Source organism: Hordeum vulgare, chromosome 5H (assembly GCF_904849725.1).
Source record: "Hordeum vulgare subsp. vulgare chromosome 5H, MorexV3_pseudomolecules_assembly, whole genome shotgun sequence".
Lineage (NCBI taxonomy): Eukaryota > Viridiplantae > Streptophyta > Magnoliopsida > Poales > Poaceae > Hordeum > Hordeum vulgare.
Window position 1 is genome coordinate 121833198 of NC_058522.1, and position 20523 is coordinate 121853720.

Consider the following 20523-nt stretch of genomic DNA (forward strand, 5'->3'; position numbering starts at 1 on the left):
GTTCCTTATGCTTGCCCCTCCCATGTCCATTGCCACGTCTGCCTTGACAACAGAGACGAGTTTAACACAAGAATTTCACCCCTCCCTCTCTACCTCAACAGCACGAGCACCACACACGGAGACTTCCGAGGAGGTTACCCATCCTAGTACTACTCTCGCGCAAGCACGCTTTACTTCGGAGTTCTGATGGGATCCGGTGCTTTAGTGCTGGTATGATCGCATTCGACAAGCTACTATCTATTGGTTCCTTAGGCTTGCCCCTCCCATGTCCATTGCCTCGTTTGCCTCGACAACGGAGACGAGTTTAACACAAGAATTTCACCCCTCCCTAGCTACATCAACAACATGAGCACCACCACGACCTCTCTTGCTTTTCCAACCACACTTGACACCCAACGACGCCGCCCCTAGACGCGTGAACAATGAGACGCAAGCTAAAAAATATCACAAACGTAAAAAATAAGAAAACGGGTTTCATATAGATCACACGCCCACGTCATCCTTGTCATGTGGTGCAAAAAAATTAATAGGCGAATGCAACACGAGGACTTCCCAGGAGGTCATCCATACTAGTACTACTCTCGCCCAAGCACGCTTAACTTCCTAGTTCTGATGGGATCACATGCTTCAGTGCTGGTATGATCGCATCTGACATGCTACTATCTATTGGTTCCTTATGATGGCCCCTCTTATGTCCATTGCCATGTTTTCCTAGACAACGGAGACGAGTTTCACAAAAGAATTTCACCCCTCCCTCTCTACCTCAAAAACACTATCACCACCACGACCTCTGTCGCTTTCCGACCGTGCTTGACACCCAACAACGCCGCCCCTAGGCGCGTGAACAAGGAGCCACAAGCTAAAACATATCACCAACATCAAAAATAAGAAAAGGAGTTTCATATAGATCACGCACCCGCATCATGTTTCTCACGTGGCGCAAAGATGACAAAAGAATTTCACCCCTCCCTCTCTACCTCAACAACACTAGCACCACCATGACCTCTTTGGCTTTTCCGACCGCGCTTGACACCCAACAACGCCGCCCCTAGACGCGTGAACAATGAGCCGCAAGCAAAAATATATCACAAACGTCAAAAATAATAAAATGGGTTTCATATAGATCACGCACCCACATAATCTTTGTCACGTGGCGCAAAAATATTTTAAAAGGGGAATGCAACACGAGTACTTCCGAGGAGCTCACCCATCCTAGTACTACTATCGCCCAAGAACGCATAACTTTGGAGTTCTTATGGGATCCGGTGCTTTAAGTCTGGTATGATTGCATCCGACATGCTACTATCTATTGGTACCTTATGCTTGCCCCTCCCATCTCCATTGCCATGTTTGCCTCGACAAGGGAGATGAGTTTAACACATGAATTTCACCCCTCCATCTCTAGCTTTTTGACCGTGCTAGACACCCAACAACACCGCCGCTAGACGTGTGTATAATGAGCCGCGAGCTAAAACATATCACAAACCTAAAAAATAAGAAAACGGGTTTGATATAGATCACGCACCCGCGTCATCCTTGTCACGTGGCGCAAATTTTTTTTTAAAGGGGAATGGAACACGAGGACTTCCAAGGAGTTCACCCATCCTAGTACTACTCTCGCCGAAGCACGCTTAACTTCGGATCTCTGATGGGATCCGATGCTTTAGTGCTGGTATGTTCCCATCCGACATGCAACTATATATTGGTTCCTTATGCTTGCCCCTCCCATGTCCGTTGCCACGTTTGCCTCGACAACGGAGACGAGTTTAAGACAAGAATTTCACCCCTCCGTCTCTACCTCAACAACACGAGCACCACCACGATCTCTCTGGCTTTTCCGACTGCGCTTGACACCTAACAACACCGCCCCTTGACGCGTGAACAACGAGCCGCCAGCTAAAACATATCAAAAACATAAAAAATAAGAAACCGGGTTTCATATACATCACGCACCCGCGTCATCCTTGTCATGTGGCGCAAAAATATTTTAAGAGGGGATTGCAACACGACGACTTCCTAGGAGGTCACCCATCCTAGTACTACTGTCGCCCAAGCACGCTTAACTTCAGAGTTATGACGGGATCCGATGCTTTAGTGCTGGTATGATTGCATCCGGCATGCTACTATCTATAGTTTCCCTATGTTGGCCCCTCCCATGTCCATTGCCACCTTTGCCTTGACAACGGAGATGAGTTTAACACAAGAATTTCACCCCGCCCTCTCTACCTCAATAACAAGAGCACCACCACGACCTCTCTGGCTTTTCAGACCGCGCTTTACACCCAAGGACGCCACCCCTAGATGCGTGAACAATCAGCCGCAAGCTAAAACATATCACAAACGTCAAAAAATAAGAAAACGGGTTTCATATAGATCAAGCACCTGCGTCATCCTTGTCACGTAGGTCTGATGGGATCCGATGCCTTAGTGCTCGTATGATTGCATCCGACATGCTACTATCGATTAGTTCCTTATGCTTGCCCCTGCCATGTCCATTGCCACGTTTGCCTCGACAACCGAGACGAGTTTGACACAAAATTTTTACCCCTCCCTCTCTACCTCAACCGCACGAGCACCACACACGAAGACTTCCCAGGAGGTTACCCATCCTAGTACTAATCTCACCCAATCATGCTTAACTTCGAAGTTCTGATGGGATCCGGTGCTTTAGTGCTGGTATGATTGCATCCGATATGCTACAATCTATTGGTTCCTGATGCTTGCCCCTCCCATGTCAATTGCCACGTTTGCCTCGATAACCGAGACGAGTTTAACACAAGAATTTCACCCCTCCCTATCTTCCTCAACAACACGAGCACCACGACGACCTCTCTGGCTTTTCCGACTGCGCTTGACACCCAACAACGCCGCCCCTAGACGCGTGAACAATGAGACGCAAGCTAAAAATAGCACAAACGTCAAAAATTGGAAAACGGGTTTCATATAGATCACACACCCACCTCATCTTTGTCATGTAGAGAAAAACTATTTTAGTAGGGAATGCAACATGAGGACTTCCGAGCAGGTCACCCATACTAGTACTACTCTTGCCCAAGCACGCTCAACTTCCGAGTTCTGATGGGATCCGGTGCTTCAGTGCTGGTATGATCTCATCCGACATGCTACTATTTATTGGTTCCTTATGCTGGCCCCTCCCATATCCAGTGACACGTTTGCCTCAACAATGGACATGAGTTTAACACAAGAATTCCAACCTTCCCTCTCTACCTCAACAACACGAGCACCAACACGACCTCTCTGGCTGTTCCGCCCGTGCTTGACACCCAACAATGCCGCCCCTAGACGCGTGAACAATGAGCCGCGAGCTAAAACATATCACAAACATCAAAAATAAGAAAACAGGTTTCATATAGATCACCAACCCGCGTCATCCTTGTCACGTGGCACAAAAAATATTTAAAAGGGTAATGCAACACGAGGACATCCTAGGAGTTCACCCATCCTAGTACAACTCTCTCCCAAGCACGCTTAACTTCGGAGTTATGATGGGATGCGATGCTTTAGTGTTGGTATGTTTGCATCCGACATGCTACTATCTATTGGTTCCTTATGTTTGCCCCTCCCATGTCCGTTCCCACATTTGCCTCGACAACGGAAATGTGTTTAACACAAGAATTTCACCCCTCCCTCTCTACATGAACAACACGAGCACCAGCACGTCCTCTCTAGCTATTACGACCGCACTTAACACCCAACGACGCCGCCCCTAGACGCGTGAACAATGAGCCGCAAGGTAAAACATATCACAAACGTCAAAAGTAAGAAATCGGTTTTCATAGAGATCACATACCGGCGTAATTCTTGTCACATGGCACAAAAATATTTTAAAAGGGGAATGCAACACGAGGACTTCCCAAGAGGTCACCCATCATAGTACTACTCTCACCCAGGCATGCTTAACTTCGGATTTCCCATGGGATCTGATTCTTTAATGCTGGTATGATCGCATCCCACATGCTACTATCTATTGGTTCCTTATGCTTGCCCCTCCCATGTCCATTGCCATGTTTTCCTCGACAACGTAGACGAGTTTAACACAAGAATTTCACCCCTCCCTCTGTACCTCAACAAGACGAGAACCACCACGACCTCTAAGAAAACAGGTTTCATATAGATCACGCACCCGCGTCATCCTTGCCACGTAGCGCAAAAATATTTTAAAAGGGGAATGCAACACGAGGACTTCCGAGGAGGTCACCCATCCTAGTACTACTCTCGCCCAAGCACGCTTAACTTCGGAGTTTTGATGAGATCCGGTGCTTTAGTGCTCGTTTGATCGCATCCGACATGCTACTATCTATTGGTTCCTTATGCTTGCCCCTCCCATGTCCATTGCCACATTTGCCTCGACAACGGACACGAGTTTAACACAAGAATTTATCCCCTCCCTATCTACCTCAACAACACGAGCACCACCACGACCTCTTTGGCATTTCCGACCGCACTTGACACCCAACGACGCCGCCCCTAGACGTGTAAACAATGAGACGCAAGCTAAAAAATAGCACAAACGTCAAAAATAAGTTAACGGGTTTCATATAGATCACGCACCCGCGTCATCCTTGTCATGTGGCGCACAAATATTTTAATAGGGAAATGTAACATGAGGACTTCCGAGGAAGTCACCCATACTAGTACTACTCTCGCCCAAGCACGCTTCACTTATGAGTTCTCATGGGATCCGGTGCTTCAGTGTTGGTATCATCGCATCCGACATGCTAGAATCTATTGGTTCCTTATGCTGGCCCCTCTCATGTCCGTTGCCACATTTCCCTCGACAACGGAGACAAGTTTAACACAAGAATTTCACCCGTCCCTCTCTACCTCAACAACACGAGCACCACCACGACCTCTCTGGCTTTTCCGACCATGCTTAACAGCCAACGACGCCGCCCCTAGACGCTTGCACAATGAGCCGGAAGATAAAACATATCACAACCGTCAAAAATAAGAAAACGGGTTTCATATAGATCAAGCAAGAATGCTTAACTTCGGAGTTCTGATAGGATCCGGTGCTTTAGTGCTCGTATGATCGCATCCGACATGCTAGTATCTATTCGTTCCTTATGCTTGCTCCTCCCATGTCCATTGCCTCGTTTGCCTCGACAACGGAGACGAGTTTAACACAAGAATTTCACCCCTCCCTCTCTACCTCAACAACCTGAGCACCACACACGAAGACTTCCCATGATGTTACCCATCCTAGTACTACTCTCACCCAAGCACGGTTAACTTCGAAGTTCTGATGGGATCCGGTGCTTGAGTGCTGGTATGATCGCATCCGACAGGCTACTATCTATTGGTTCCTTATGCTTGCCCCTCCCATGTCCATTGCCACGTTTGTCTTGACAACGGAGACCAGTTTAACACAAGAATTTCACCCCTCCCTCTCTATCTCAACAGCATAGGCACCACCACGACCTCTCTCGCTCTTCCGACCGCGCTTCACACCCAACGACGCCGCCCCTAGACGCGTGAACAATGACCGCAAGCCAAAAAATATCACAAACATTAAAAATAAGAAAACAGGTTTCATATAGATCACGAACCTGCGTCATCCTTGTCATGTGGCGCAGAAATATTTTAAAAGGGGAATGCAACACGAGGACTTCCGAGGAGGTCGCCCATCCTAGTACTACTCTCACCCAAGCACCTTAACTTCCGAGTTTTGATGGGATCCGGTGCTTCACTGCTGGTATGATCGCATCCGAAATACTACTGTATATTGGTTACTTGTGCTTGCCCCTCCAATGTCCATTGTCACATTTGCCTCGACAACGGAGACGAGTTTAACACAAGAATTTCACCCCTCCCTTTCTACCTGAACAACACAAGAACCACCACGACCTTTTTGGCTTTTCCTACCGCGCTTGTCACCCAACAGCGCCACCCCTAGACGCGTGAAAAATGAGCCGCAAGCTAAAACATATCACAAACGTCTAAAATAAGAAAACGAGTTTCATATATATCACGCACCCGCGTCATCCTTGTCACATGGCGTAAAAACATTTTAAAAGGGGAATGCAACACGAGGAATTCCCAGGAGTTCACCCATCCTAGTACTACTCTAGCCCAAGCATGCTTAACTCCGGAGTTCTGATGGGATCCGGTGCTTTAGTGGTGGCATGTTGGCATCCTACATGCTACTATCTATTGGTTCCTTATGTTTGACACTCCCATGTCCGTTGCCACGTTTTCCTCGACAACAGAGACGAGTTTAACACAAGAATTTCACCCCTCCCTCTCTACCTCAATAACACGAGCAACACCACGACCTCTCTGGCTATACTGACCGCGCTTAACACCCAGCGACGCCGCCCCTCGACGCGTGAACAATGAGCCGCAAGCTAAATCATATCACAAACGTCAAAAATAAGAAAACGGTTTCATATAGATCACGCACCCACGTCATTCTTCTCACGTGGCACAAAAATATTTTAAAAGGGGAATGCAACACGAGGAATTCCCAAGAGGTCACCCATCCTAGTACTACTGCCGCCCAAGCACGCTTAACTTCGGAATTCTGATGGGATGTGATGCTTTAATGCTGGTATTATCGCCTCTGACATGCTACTATCTATTGGCTCCTTGTGCTTGCCCCTCCCATGTTCATTGCCACGTTTGCGTCGACAACGGAGACGAGTTTAACACAAGAATTTCACCCCTCCCTCTCTACCTCAACAACACGAGCACCACCACGACCTCTCTGGATTTTCGGACCGTGCTTGACACCCAACGACGCCACCCCTAGACATGTGAACAATGAACCGCAAGCTAAAACATATCACAAACGTCAAAAATAAGAAAACGGGTTTCATATAGATCACACACCCGAGTCATCCTTCTCATGTGGCGCAAAAATATTTTTAAAAGGGAATACAACATGAGGACTTCCCAGGAAGTCACCATCCTAGTACTACCCTTGCCCAAGCATGCTTAACTTTAGTGTTCTTATGGGATCCGGTGCTATAGTGCTGGTATGATCACACCCAACATGCTACTATCTATTGTTTCCTTACGCTTGCCCCTCCCATGTCCATTGCCATGTTTGACTCGACAACACAGACGAGTTTAACACAAGAATTTCACCCTTCCCTCTCTACCTGAACAACACGAGCACCACCAGGACCTCTCTGGCTTTTCCGACCGCGTTTGACACCCAACGACGCCGCCCCTAGACGCGTGAACAATGAGCCGCAAGCTAAAACATATCACAAACGTCAAAAATAAGAAAATGGTTTCATATAGATCACGGACCAGGGTCATCCTTGTCACGTGGCGCAAAAATATTTTAAAAGGGTAGTAGGTCACTTTCGTGGGAATAGAACTGACAGTAGAGGAGTAGGGTACAAATGGAGATGGCAGAGTCCTAGCTACGACAAGCTTGTACGCAAGATGTATTGTGTAATACAGTGGGTGTGAACCCTTGTGATAGAGGGGAGGGGTGGCTTATATAGAGTGTGCCACCCCTGATCAAGGCCTCAACATCTAAGGGCTCGATCAATATGAGTTAAAGATATATGTTAGTGATTACGTATGTAAGTAATAAATGCTAGTAAAGACCAATGGATCAACGTATGTCCGTTGGCCCTCGTGGGTGTCTTCTGGTCTTCAATGTCGACTGGAATCCTTCCGAGTGGATACAGGTCGTCCAGTTGATGGGAATATAGTCTGAGTGTTTTCGTACCGAGTGACTTTTTAGGTGCCATCTTCATCCAGTTGGAATCTTTTGTCTCACCCTTGGCCTAATAATGAGGTACCCTTGGGTAGGACATTGAGGTCAGGCCTGTGAACCTACCCTAGGTACATATCCCCATCATTAGCCGAAGAATGGATCGGGGTTCGAGCAACGAAGGCGTTGATGCGAGTTCTTTTCGAGTCGTTCTGATCTTGGTCATTTTCTTGGGATTCATAAAACTTCGGGTCGACTGAAATCTTTGTCATTCGCCTTGATCGATTCCGTTGCCTAAGTGTGCCCGAGTGATTTCAGATGCTTGGACTCATTGCGAGTGACTGATAGGATCTTTTGATATGACTGATCACTATGGTAGGTCTGGATCTCACGGGATTCGAAAATTTGGTTTCCGCACTCCTCGTGAGGATGACGCAACTTTCAAGGCAAGTGGAGGAACGACGCCTCGATTATCACACCATCATCATCGCCACACGTCACGTCTCCTCTGGTATCGGTATTGGCCGAGATGTGGAGGGCCCACCAGTCGGTGACCCAGTTGGTGGCTTATATAAATGCGGGTGGGGCCAAGGTTACAGTTGGGCCTTGATCTTTTCTTGCTTCTCCTCCACCTCTGCCCCACCAGTTTTGCACAGTCTTTCCTTCACCACCGCAACCATGCAGAAGAGCAAAACCTCCAAGATCGAGCGCGCTAAGAATGGCGGTAAGGGGAGAAAGCCAGGTCGGACCGCACTGCCGCCAGGGTGGATACAAGGGGATTTTCTCCCGTCTAACTGACGAAGAAGGACGTCCCGGATCTCGTTGAGAACGGGATGGTGGTGGAGAACTCTTGGAGACTGCCAGAGGGAGAGCTTGAGCCAGCACCTCGCGAGGGGTAGCGGGTCCTTCTCCTCACACATGTTGAACGAGGTTTTTCTCTGCCTCCACACCCTTTCTTCCGGGGCTTCCTCTTTTGATTCAGGATTCAATTTCACCACCTTCCACCAAATACTGTCGCGTACCTTTCCGCATTTATCACTCTGTGCGAGTGTTTCTTGGGCTGGCCTCCTCACTTGGGGTTGTTCAAGAACATATTCACTGCTCGGTCCCAAACAGTGAAAAAAGTGAATCCTAGGGACACTCTGACCAACGTTAGCTAGTTGTGTAGTGGTTTAGGGATCCAGAAAAGGAATGGGAGCACTTATCCTCCAATGACCGTTCCTGAATCGGTTCGGGACTGGCAGTCGACATGGTTCTACTGCAATGATATCGCATCTCCGAACATGTTGACTGGCCTCCCTCCTTTCACCTTAGATCATCCGACTACCCCTAGAATACTGATATATTCGAGGATCAGAAGGTAGAAGTGGATATGTTGGCAGGTGAGGTGATCATCTTGGTCAGAAATGGGCTGACTGGTATGGACCTGTTGGAGACATTCCTTAGTCGGCCCATCCAACCCCTTCAGTCGAGGGACCATGCCATGTGGCATTACCCTGTTTCTGAAGATTCCACTCAGTCACACCCCGAGGAAGTTGATCAAGAAACAGTAAGCCAGTGGATCAAAAGCATAACTGGTCCTTGTGACAACCCCGTGGGATCCAAACGAGTCACGCCATATTCTGCTGAGAATAATCCACGAAAAATGGTATGTTATATCTTTTCCGATTGTGTTCATGTCTTCGTCGAGTGACTGCATACTTGTCCGATTAACTTTGTTGTCTTTGTCCTTTGCAGGAATGGACGAACTTCCACTCTCTTGTGCCCAATGGGGAGCAGTTTGATCTCGGGGTGGAAAGTGAAGGTTGCGGTGCCGAGAGTGAATATGCGGATGATAGCGAAGAAAGCAAAGATGCTTCAGACGACAATAAAGAAGAAGAACAGCCTCCTCCGCACCGTGAACCGCGATCTCAAAAACACCACGACCCATTGGCTGCTCCAAACAAAACAGTTGCGTCCAGCAGTAGAAACGTGAAGCGGGACCGAGCCGCTGCAACTGACTCTGCGGAGAAGGCTGCGAAACAACCAAAGCCTGATGCGCCCAAGCTTCGGAAGGACTTGCCACGAATAAGAATTGCCGTGCCAGCCGCCTCAGCGTGGGTGTTTTTCTTTTTTGTTTCTCCATCATAACTTTTCAAGTTTCTGGTAACCGAGTGCAATTGGCTTGTTAGTGCTGCTATTTCGGTGTCGACTAGTGTCGGGACTGGAGAGGACCCAATGGACTTGGACATCGTGGATAAGCCTACTCCTCGACCAGGTATGATAAGCATTAGTTTTTTACTTTGTTTTATGGATTGGATCTGTGGACTAACTTAATCATCACTGCTGCAGCTTCGGACGTCATTTTCTTAGATGGAGAACAAGAGCCGCAGCATACACCTGCAGAAAATACTCCTGTCGGGCCGGTGACGTCTACACTAGAAATGCCTATGACGCCTACGTCGACTGTACCTCCGGTCGGTTCGGGTGCTATGGCAGCAACCCCTCCGACTGGATCGACTATTGTGACGATTGTGTTCAGTGCGCCTCCGGTAACCCAAGTTGCCACTTCTATGATGCCAACCTCCTCATCGCTTGCATTTTCCCTGCACCGCGTCGCAAAGGAGCAGACTGGAGCCGCCAAAGAGGCTATGATCCAAGCTGAGGTGATGATGCAGCAGACTAAGGAGGTGTTCGAGACCAGTAATTTGGCGTATGACGCCAGCTCGGGGCTCTAGGCGAACATCCGAGTAAGTTCCACTATAAGTTAATTTTTGATTGAATCTTGTCAATCTTGCTTTACACCCATTGGGGGTTTGCCGTGTAGTTGTTTGTCTTTATTCTAGTGGGGGCACGCTTAGTGAACCCACTGGGTGTAGTCCCCGAGACTGCTATTGAACGCTTGCATCAGCAGGAGTCCTAACTGGAGAGTTATGCTCTATTTTTAACTCGACCAGGCCGGACCTGGTAGAGTGTTTTTGTATCCTGTAGGGGCACTCTTAGTGCACCCACTGGGTGTAGTCCCCGAGACCGTTGTCGAGTGCTTTCCTCGGCAGGGGTCTAATTGGGAATCAGTGAATGTTTTACTCGGGCAAGACGGGTGTGACCGAGTAGTTTTGTATCCATTGGGGTCATGCTAAGTGCACCCACTGGGTGTAGTCCCTCAGACTAGTGTCAATCGTTTACGAAGGGCAGTAGTCTTAAGAACTTGGGTGGGTGCGGCGGCATGCTAATTGCTCGAATGAATTGTATTTCTCCACTCGGAAGTAGAAAAATAATTTTGTTGACTGGAATTTATTTTTCAATTCAGAAGTAGAAAAAAGTTGAAGCACCGACTGAAACAATATTGTTCATGTGTTTTCAAAAGGCATGCTAGATTGGATCGCAATATACACAGATGGAATATGATAATAACCAACTGCAACTCAAGTATGATGCTATGAAAAAGCTTCTTGAAGACAAGGATGTAGCCCTTGCAAAGCTTAAGGAGAAATCCGAAGCTGATGAGCAGAAGCTTGCGGACTTTACCAGGTTGGTGGCAGAAAATGAGAAAATGAAGAAAGAAAGAGATGTGTGGGCAAAGAAGCTAGATTTCCTGGCAAAGATGCTTGCGGCCCCCATTGGTACGTTCCCTTTGCCGAGTGTATTTTTACAATTTTCGCCGAATGAAATGTGACTGATGCTTCGTTTTCCTTCTTCCACATAATTTTATCGAGACTTGGAGAAAGAGACCTTCGAGGTGGAGCCATACCTGGACCACATTAAAATACCTGTTCCTGATGACTTGGCCATAGATATGTATCGTCTCAACTGTCGCCTCGTGAATGTTCAAGGATATCTCACTCAACTGCGAGTTGATGTGGGGTGGATTGACAAGGAACTGTGACCTAAGGATACGTTCCTTATTGATCTGGAAGTTGTGATGGACCGCTTGGGTCGGGTTCCTGACAGGGTCCAAGCATGGAAGAATTCCACTGCACGGTGCGGAGCTGATGTTACCCTCTCATTCGTCAGGGTCCATTGCAAGGAGGCGAGAGAAGATAAGCTGAAAACACTCCAAGTGGTGAACACCAAGAAGATCCACTTCGAGTATTTTATGGAGACCATCATCAGCGTTGTGACTCGCATTGTTGATGGAATTGATGTCGATACTTTTGTCAAGCCAGCAAGACCCGGAGGTCCTTGAGAAGGAAACTACTGTTATTCCCAAAAAACTTTAAATTTGCCTTGGTATGCCGAGTGGTTGATGTACCGTTAAACTTCGTTCGGGTGTTGAACCCGAGTACTTTATAGCTGCACAGATGACTTTGATCTGTGTTGAGCTCTTTTAAATTTATCTGCTTATGAGATTTGCTAGATTTTCTTGGTTTCCTTAGAGTGAATAGATTGATATTCATTCAGAAAAAGTTTTTGACTTAGGTGATTTGCTGGCAACTAAGTTTTCGAGTGTGAAGTCTTCTTTCCACTCGGAATATATCTTTACTTAGGCGAACCGTGTTCACAGCTAAGCCCCCGAGTGTGAGAATTTTTCTTCACTCGAAGTACGTACTTAGGAGAATACTTGTTCGCACCTAAGCATCCGAGTGAGTAGTTTTTATTCACTCGGAAAAGTTTTCTAACTTAGGCGAATTGTGTTCGCAACTAAGCCCCCGAGTGTGAGGATCATGCTTCATTCGGAGTACGTTTTGTACTTAGGCGAATCATGTTCGCGGTAAAGAATCTGAATGAATAGTGTTTATTCACTCGGAAGGGTTTGTTAACTTAGGTGAATAATGTTTGCAGCTAAGCCCCCGAGTGTGAGGATCGCTCTTCACTCGGAGTACGTTTTGTACTTAGGCAAAGACTGGTTCGCATCTTAGATCTGAGTGAATAGTTTTATTTCACTCAAAAGGGTTTTGTAACTTAGGCGGATCAAGTTTGCAACTAAGCCCCCGAGAGTGAGGATCACTCTTCACTCGGAGTATGTTTTGTACTTAGGCGAAGACTGGTTCGCAGCTAAGCATTCGAGTGAAAAGTTTTTAGTCACTCGGAAGGGTTTTGTAATTTAGGTGAATCATGTTCGCAGCTAAGCCCCCGAGTGAGAGGATCGCTCTTCACTCGGAGAACATTTTGTACTTAGGCAAAGACTGGATCACAGCTAAGCATCCGAGTGAATAGTTTTTATTCACTCGGAAAGGTTTTGTAACTTAGGCGAATCATGTTCGTAGCTAAGCCCCCGAGTGTGACGATCGCTCTTCACTTGGAGTATGTTTTGTACTTAGGCGAAGACTGGTTTGTATCTAAGCATCCGAGTGAATAGATTTTATTCACTCAGATCTGCATTCCATGCGCGCGGCTCGTCAATCCTCTTCTGGAGATTGTAGAGTCAATAGGCTCCATTGTTCAACACCTTGGTGATGAGGATAGGCCCTTCCCAAGCAGGAGCTAGCTTATGAGGTCGTTGCTGATCCACTCTGAGTACCAGATCGCCTTCATGAAGCGTCCGACTCCTTACATGGCTTGAGTGAAAACGTTGTAGGTCCTGTTGATAAACTGTAGGTCGAATCCATGTCATCTCGTGTTCTTCCTCCAAAAGATCCACTCCATATTGACGTGCTTTCTCGGCTCCAACTTCTGAATAGAGATCCACTCGGGGTGAACTATGAAGCAAGTCACTCGGCAGAACGGCTTCATCTTCATAGACCAGGAAGAAAGGGGTTCACCCAGTCTACCGGTTCGTTGTTGTCCTCAGACCCTAGAGAACAGAAGGTAGTTCAGTCACCCAAGCGCCTGCAACATACTCAAGGTCTCACATGAGTCGAGGCTTTAATCGTTGGAGGATAAGGCCATTCGCCCACTCAGCTTGGCCGTTGGTTTGAGGATGGGAAACAGATGCATAATCCACTTGGGTCCCTTGGTTAGTACAAAAGCGTATGAATTCATCTGAGTCCAAGTTTTACCCATTGTCCGTGATGATGTTGCGCGGGACTCCATATCGGAATGTGATTTCCGTCACAAACTTGATGGTTGTGTGGGAATCTAGCTTCATAATTGGTTTAGCTTCGATCTATTTGGTGAACTTGTCCACTGCAACAAGCAAGTGTGTGAACCCACTCTGACCTATCTTGGAAGGCCAGACCATATCTAAGGCCCAGACAACGAACGGCCAAATGAGAGGGATAGTCATGACAACAGATGCAGGTTTGTGGGACAAGTTGCAGTAGAAGTGACAGCCTTCACAACGGTCGACGAGATCTTTGGTCATTTTATTCACGCGTGGCCAGGAGAATCCAGATCGGTATAATTATGCAACAATGGTCCGAGAGGACACATGATGGCCAGAGGTCCCAGAGTGGATTTCTTCCAGAATCAGTTGGCCCTCCTCAGGGGAGATGCATAGTTCAGCTACGCCGGTCACGCTCTCTCTGTAGAGCTGATCACCCATCACTTTGAAGGCCTTTGACCTACGGACAATCTTTCAGGCTTCATCTTCATTCTCTCGCAGCTCTCGCCTTAAGCTGTATGCAATATATGGTATTGTCTAGTCGGGGGTAATTACCAAAATCTCCATGATCAGATCGACGATTGCAGGAACATCAACTTCAGTCGGATCTGAAGCACTTGTTGGTTGTGGGGTCTTTTTAGTGAAAGGATCTTCTTGGATAGACGGAGTGCGCAAGTGTCACAAACACAGATTGCTAGGTATAGGCTTCCGAGTAGATCCGATCTTAGACAATTCTTCAAGTGTCTGGTTCTTCAGTCGGGGTACATGATGGAGTTCTAAACCTTCAAACTTCTTCTCCAGCTTCCTCACTGCATTGCAGTATCCTGTCATGGTGGGGTGATGACCCACAAGTATAAGAGATCAATCGTAGTCCTTTTGATAAGTAAGAGTGTCGAACCCAACGAGGAGCAGAAGGATCTGATAAGTGGTTTTCAGCAAGGTAAAATCTGCACGCACTGAAATTGTCGGTAACAAGTGATTGTGTGGTGAGATGATTCATAGCAAGCAACAAGTAACAAAAGTAGCAATGGTGCAGCAAAGTGGCCTAATCCCTTTTGTAGCAAGGCACAAGCCTGGACAAAGTCTTATAGGAGGAAAAACGATCCCGAGGACACATGGGAATTTCTGTCAAGCTAGTTTTCATCATGTTCGCGTTTGTTACTTTGATAGTTTGATATGTGGGTGGACCGGCGCTTGGGTACTGCCCTTACTTGGATCAGCATCGCACTTATGATTAACACCTCTCGCAAGCAACCACAACTACAAAAGAAGAATTAAGACAAAGTCTAACCATAGCATTAAACTAGTGGATCCAAATCAGCCCCTTACGAAGCAACACATAAACTAGGGTTTAAGCTTCTGTAACTCTAGCAACCCATCATCTACTTACTACTTCCCAATTCCTTCCTCTAGGCCCAAATAATGGTGAAGTGTTATGTATTCGAGATTCACATAACACCACTAGAGCAAAAACAACATACAGCACATCAAAATATCGAACGAATACCAAGTTCACATGACTACTATTAGCATGACTTATCCCATGTCCTCAGGAACAAAAGTAACTACTCACAAAGCATAATCATATTCATGACCAGAGAAGTAATGAGTAGCTTCAAGGATCTGAACATAACCTCTTGCACCAAGTAATCCAACTAGCATCAACTAGAAAGAGTAATTAACACTACTAGCAACCTTACAAGTACCAATCGGAGTCGCGAGACGGGGTTTGGTTACAAGTGACGTAGTAGGGTTTAGAGATGAGATGGTGCTGATGAAGATGTTGATGGTGACGAGTCCCCTCCTATGAGAGGAGTGTTGGTGTTGACGATGGCGACGATTTCCCCCTCCTGGAGGGAAGTTTCCCCGGCAGGGTCGTCCTGCCGGAGCTCTAGATTGGTTCTACTCATGTTCCGCCTCGTGGCGGCGGCGAATCCACTAAAAAGCTCCTCCTTGATTTTTTTCAAGATGAAACCCTTCATATAGCAGAAGAGGGGGGCCAGTGGGCCAGCAGGCTGCACACAAGCCCCCTGGGCGCGGCTAGGGGGTGGCCGCACCAAGCAGGCTTGTGGCCACCTGCTGGCGCCCCTCTGGCGCTTCTTCGGCCCAGTATTTTTTATAAATCCGGAAAAAAATCCTTGTTGATTTTTACGGCGTTTGGACTTGCGAAGAATAGGTATCTCAATTTTGCTCCTTTTTCAGGCCAGAATTCCAGCTGCCGGCATTCTCCCTCTTCATGTAGAACTTGCAAAATAAGAGAGAAATGGCATAAGTATTGTACCGTGAAGTGAAATAACAGCCCAAGAAGAAATAAATATCAACATGAAAAAATGATGCAAAATGGACGTATCAACTCCCCCAAGCTTAGACCTCGCTTGTCCTCAAGCGAAGGCCTAGCTCAATAAATATATCCACATGTTTAGGGAGAGAGGTGTCGACAAAACAAGATACGAACATCCATGCATCATCATCGTGATCAGAACAGCCATACCAACATATAATCTCTCGTGCTAAAGTGATAATTCCTTCACAAAGTAAAGCATGGATCAAGAACCTTACCGAGAAGTAACAACCGATAGCCTTTAGTCATTGAAGCAATTGCAATTTATCCCAACATCAGAAAGAGTCAAATAAGAGCTTGTAAAGCAAATCCACATACTCAATCATTCTTTCGTTCTCTACAATTGCTACAACTCACGTGGTACTCATGAGATCAAAGTTTCAGGTGGACACAGAGAAACATAGGGGCTTACAGTTTTGCATCCCAACTGCTTACCTCAAGGGTAATGTGAAAAATAATAATTCATGAATACTTACTTCCAAGTTGACATACGAATATAGATCTTTCCCAAGCATATGACGTTAGCCAAGATAAAGGCGAAATAAGGAATTGGTGAAGATCACCATGACTATTTCAATGGCAAAAAGTAATGGTACAAGATAGGCCCTTCATAGAGGGAAGAAGAGGTTGTCATGCGCTTTTGAGGTTTACATGCGTGTCCTCTTAGTGCGGAGGAACGTCACTTTATATTGCCTCCTGTGATAAAGAAATTTATTATGCAGTCTGTAGCTTTTATGTCTTCCTCATCACAGGTTCGTACAAAGCTTATTTTCCACGCACTAATAGATCATACATATTAGAGAGCAATTTTTATTGCTTGCACCGATGAAAACTTACTTGAGGGATCTTATTCAATCCATACGTAGGTATGGTGGACTCACATGGCAAAACTGGGTTTATGGTTTATGGATGCACAAGTAGTATCTCTACTTAGTGCGGGAGGTTTGGCTAATGTGAGGTGGAAGCAATCTTCACATGCTAAGGGATCTCTAATCATATAACATTGTTCGGAGCCAAGCAAACACAATTCATTATGTTGTCTTCCTTGTCCAACATCTACTTCTAGGCATGCAATACTTTAGTGAGTGTTCACAATCATAGATGGTGTTAGAGATGATATATTTATATGTGAACCTCTCCTTCTTTATCACTTCCTATTAATTGCAACCATGACCAAGGTCTATGTTTGCCTACCCTCAACAAGTTTGAATCCTCATCCTTTTTATATGTGAAGCCATCACTTCACATAAGATCATTACATGATCTTTCATGCTTTTGTTCTTTTCTCACTCTTTTGATCATGGCAAGAGGCAAAGCCCTTCAACTAAGACACTATTTATTATATGGTTCACGAGCTCGAATACATCGGGGGTGAGACAAAGCAAAACTCAAGACTAAAACACTAAGACTTTTAATCTACAAGAGAAAGAGAAAACTAAAAAGGAAAACTAAAACAAAGGTAAAGGCAAAAGATGTGATGGTGATACGATATCGGGGCAACTCCCCCAAGCTTGGCACAAGCCAAGGGGATTGCCCATACCCATGTTTAGTTGTCTTCCTTTGGTGGTGATGGTGGAGGAGTTGTTGCAACCTTTGACTCCAAGAGGGCCATTAATCTTTCATTTATACCTTGGAGATGTGCGATATGTTTTTCCAGCAAAACAACTTCACGAGTGAGAGAAGTATTGCGAGCACGAGTTGTTTCACAAAACCTCAAGAGTTCAATCAAGGATGGAGACAGTAGGTGGAGCTAGGGTTGGAGGAAATCCACTTCCTCAACTTCTTCCCTGTTGAGCACAGATTGCACTTCCTCCCACGCCTGATTCCTCTCTTTGGTTTGTTTAGGTAGCCTTTCCTTAGCCTCCATGACCTCCATCCTTCAGATCAGCACTTACTTCTCCATAAACTTGAGGGAGATGGTTCTCCCGCACAGATTCCTGAGACGACATCTTGCTCCAAATCCGCGGTGGAAAACAGGCTCGAAACGAAAAACAGAAGAAATCTGCGTGATGGAGGGGTCAGACCAAACTGAAGAATATATAATGATTTTTCCAGACCAGAAGGAGTACTCGGCATGAAGACGGAGTCCGGGAGGCGCATGAAGTTGCCACAAGCCCTCCCGGCGCAGCCAGGGGTGGGACCGCGCCGGGCAGGCTTGTCGCCTCCTCGCGCACTTTCCGGACTACTTCCAATTTTTTTATTTTTTCAAATATTCCAAAACGGAAAAAAGTTCCTACTGGAAAAGTTTTGGACTCTGTTTTCTTACCAAATCACATACCTCTTCATTTTCGGAGTCTGAAACAGGCTGATAAATATCCCTTAGGTATTCTTCCGGAGTTATGGTATTGATAATATTTCTTTCAACATTTATGGGAGTACCGGAGATATAACGCTTGATTCTCTGCCCATTTACAACTCATGGACAATTACCTTCCGTGTTGTTGATCTTGATAGCACCGGAACAATATACTTCCTCAACAACATAGGGACCTCCCCATTTAGAGAGAAGCTTGCCTGCAAAGAATCTTAAACGAGAGTTATATAGCAAGACATAATCACCTACATTGAACTCACACTTTTGTATCCTCTTATCATGCCACCTCTTAACCTTTTCTTTGAACAAGTTGGCTTTCTCGTATGCCTGAGTTCTCCATTCATCAAGCGAGCTAATATCAAATAACCTCTTCTCACGGGCAAGTTTGAAATCAAAGTTGAGCTCTTTGACTTCCCAATAAGTTTTATGCTCTAGCTCAAGAGGTAAATAACATGCTTTACCGTACACCATTTTGTACGGAGACATGCCCATGGGATTCTTATAGGCAGTTCTATAAGCCCACAGTGCATCATCGAGCTTCTTAGACCAATTCTTTCTAGACCTGTTGACAGTCTTTTGCAGAATTAGTTTAATCTCTCTATTGCTTAGCTCTACTTGACCACTAGACTGAGGGTGGTAGGGAGAAGCAATTCTATGTTTGACATCGTACTTAGCTAGCATTTTACGGAAAGCACCATGAATGAAATGTGAACCACCGTTGGTCCTTAGATATCTAGGGACTCCAAATCTAGGGAAACTAACTTCTTTAAGCATCCTGATAGAAGTGTTGTGATCAGCACTACTAGTGGGGATAGCTTCTACCCACTTAGTGACGTAATCAACAGCAACTAGGATATGAGTATACCCATTGGATTTGGGAAAAGGTCCCATAATCTCAATGCCCCAAACATCAAACGGTTCAATGACAAGTGAATAGTTCATAGGCATTTCCTGACGTTTGCTAATATTACCTATTGTTTGACATGTGTCACAAGACAAGACAAACTTACGGGCATCCTTGAAGAGAGTGGGCCAATAGAAACCTGATTGCAATACCTTGTGTGCAGTTCGATCTCCCGCATGGTTTCCTCCGTAGGCCTATGAGTGACACGTCTGTAGGATCTGTCCCTGTTCATGTTCAGGTACACAACGTCTAATAACACCATCTACTCCCTTATACAGGTGAGGATCATCCCAAAAGTAGTGTCTAAAGTCAAAGAAGAATTTCTTGGTTTGCTGGTACGTGAAACTAGGTGGTATGTATTTGGCAACGATATAGTTTGAATAATCAGCATACCACGGGGCACTACATGAAGCATTGATGACATTCAATTTCTCATTGGAAAGCTATCATCAATAGGTTGTGGGTCATGAAGAACGTTCTCCAACCTAGACAAGTTATCTGCTACTGGGTTATCAGCACCATTCCTGTCAACAACGTGTAAATCTAATTCTTGTAGCTAGAGAACCCATCTGATAAGTCTAGGTTTAGCGTCCTTCTTCTCCATGAGGTACTTAATGGCAGCATGATCAGAGTGAATAGTGACTTTGGAATCAACTATGTAAGACCTAAACTTTTCACATGCAAACACGAGTGCTAAAAATTCCTTCTCCGTAGTAGCATAGTTTCTCTGGGCACTGTCTAGAGTTTTACTAGCGTAGTGAATAACATTCAACTTCTTATCGACTCTTTTCCCTAGAACAACACCAACAGCATAATCACTAGCACCACACATGATTTCAAAAGGTAAGTTCCAATTAGGTGGTTGAACAATAGGTGAAGTTATCAAATCCCTCTTAAGTATTTTGAAGGCTTCCTCACAATCATCGTCAAAACAAAAGGAATATCCTTCTGCAAGAGATTGGTAAGAGGCCTAGAAATCTTAGAGAAGTCTTCAATGAACCTTCTATAGAAACCAGCATTACCAAGGAAACTTCTGATACCTTTGATATCTGTGGGGTATGTCATTTTCTCAATTGCATCAACCTTAGCTTTATCAACTTCAATACCTCTTTCCGAAATTTTATGTCCTAAGATGATGCCTTCATTAACCATAAAGTGGCACTTCTCCGAATTCAAGACAATATTGGTGTCTTTACATCTCTGTAAGACTCGATCAAGGTTCCTGAGGCAATCATCAAAAGAAGACCCGTAAGCGGAAAAGTCATCCATGAAAACCTCGACAATCTTTTCACAAAAGTCAGAGAATATA

At 45.7% G+C, this 20523-nt stretch overlaps 5 non-coding genes and 11 pseudogenes across 5 annotated transcripts; all 16 read right to left on the reverse strand.

Annotated features, from left to right (window-relative positions):
* Positions 1 to 103: 103 nt before the first annotated feature.
* LOC123400450 lies at positions 104 to 224 on the reverse strand (annotated as a pseudogene).
* A 307-nt stretch (positions 225 to 531) lies between these two features.
* LOC123400333 lies at positions 532 to 650 on the reverse strand. Its single transcript, XR_006610617.1, has one exon. It is a non-coding gene; the product is annotated as a 5S ribosomal RNA (ribosomal RNA).
* Positions 651 to 1174: 524 nt separating this feature from the next.
* Positions 1175 to 1293, reverse strand: LOC123400438 (annotated as a pseudogene).
* Positions 1294 to 1567: 274 nt separating this feature from the next.
* Positions 1568 to 1686, reverse strand: LOC123400379 (annotated as a pseudogene).
* Positions 1687 to 1995: 309 nt separating this feature from the next.
* On the reverse strand, positions 1996 to 2114 carry LOC123400742. The gene has a single exon (XR_006610952.1). It is a non-coding gene; the product is annotated as a 5S ribosomal RNA (ribosomal RNA).
* A 455-nt stretch (positions 2115 to 2569) lies between these two features.
* LOC123400469 lies at positions 2570 to 2690 on the reverse strand (annotated as a pseudogene).
* Positions 2691 to 2997: 307 nt separating this feature from the next.
* LOC123400414 lies at positions 2998 to 3116 on the reverse strand (annotated as a pseudogene).
* A 309-nt stretch (positions 3117 to 3425) lies between these two features.
* LOC123400527 lies at positions 3426 to 3544 on the reverse strand (annotated as a pseudogene).
* Positions 3545 to 3853: 309 nt separating this feature from the next.
* On the reverse strand, positions 3854 to 3972 carry LOC123400283. The gene has a single exon (XR_006610570.1). It is a non-coding gene; the product is annotated as a 5S ribosomal RNA (ribosomal RNA).
* Positions 3973 to 4186: 214 nt separating this feature from the next.
* On the reverse strand, positions 4187 to 4305 carry LOC123400544. Its single transcript, XR_006610778.1, has one exon. It is a non-coding gene; the product is annotated as a 5S ribosomal RNA (ribosomal RNA).
* A 309-nt stretch (positions 4306 to 4614) lies between these two features.
* Positions 4615 to 4733, reverse strand: LOC123400492 (annotated as a pseudogene).
* Positions 4734 to 5183: 450 nt separating this feature from the next.
* LOC123400480 lies at positions 5184 to 5304 on the reverse strand (annotated as a pseudogene).
* A 308-nt stretch (positions 5305 to 5612) lies between these two features.
* On the reverse strand, positions 5613 to 5730 carry LOC123400356. Its single transcript, XR_006610640.1, has one exon. It is a non-coding gene; the product is annotated as a 5S ribosomal RNA (ribosomal RNA).
* A 309-nt stretch (positions 5731 to 6039) lies between these two features.
* On the reverse strand, positions 6040 to 6158 carry LOC123400425 (annotated as a pseudogene).
* A 308-nt stretch (positions 6159 to 6466) lies between these two features.
* Positions 6467 to 6585, reverse strand: LOC123400462 (annotated as a pseudogene).
* Positions 6586 to 6894: 309 nt separating this feature from the next.
* LOC123400504 lies at positions 6895 to 7012 on the reverse strand (annotated as a pseudogene).
* Positions 7013 to 20523: the final 13511 nt, after the last annotated feature.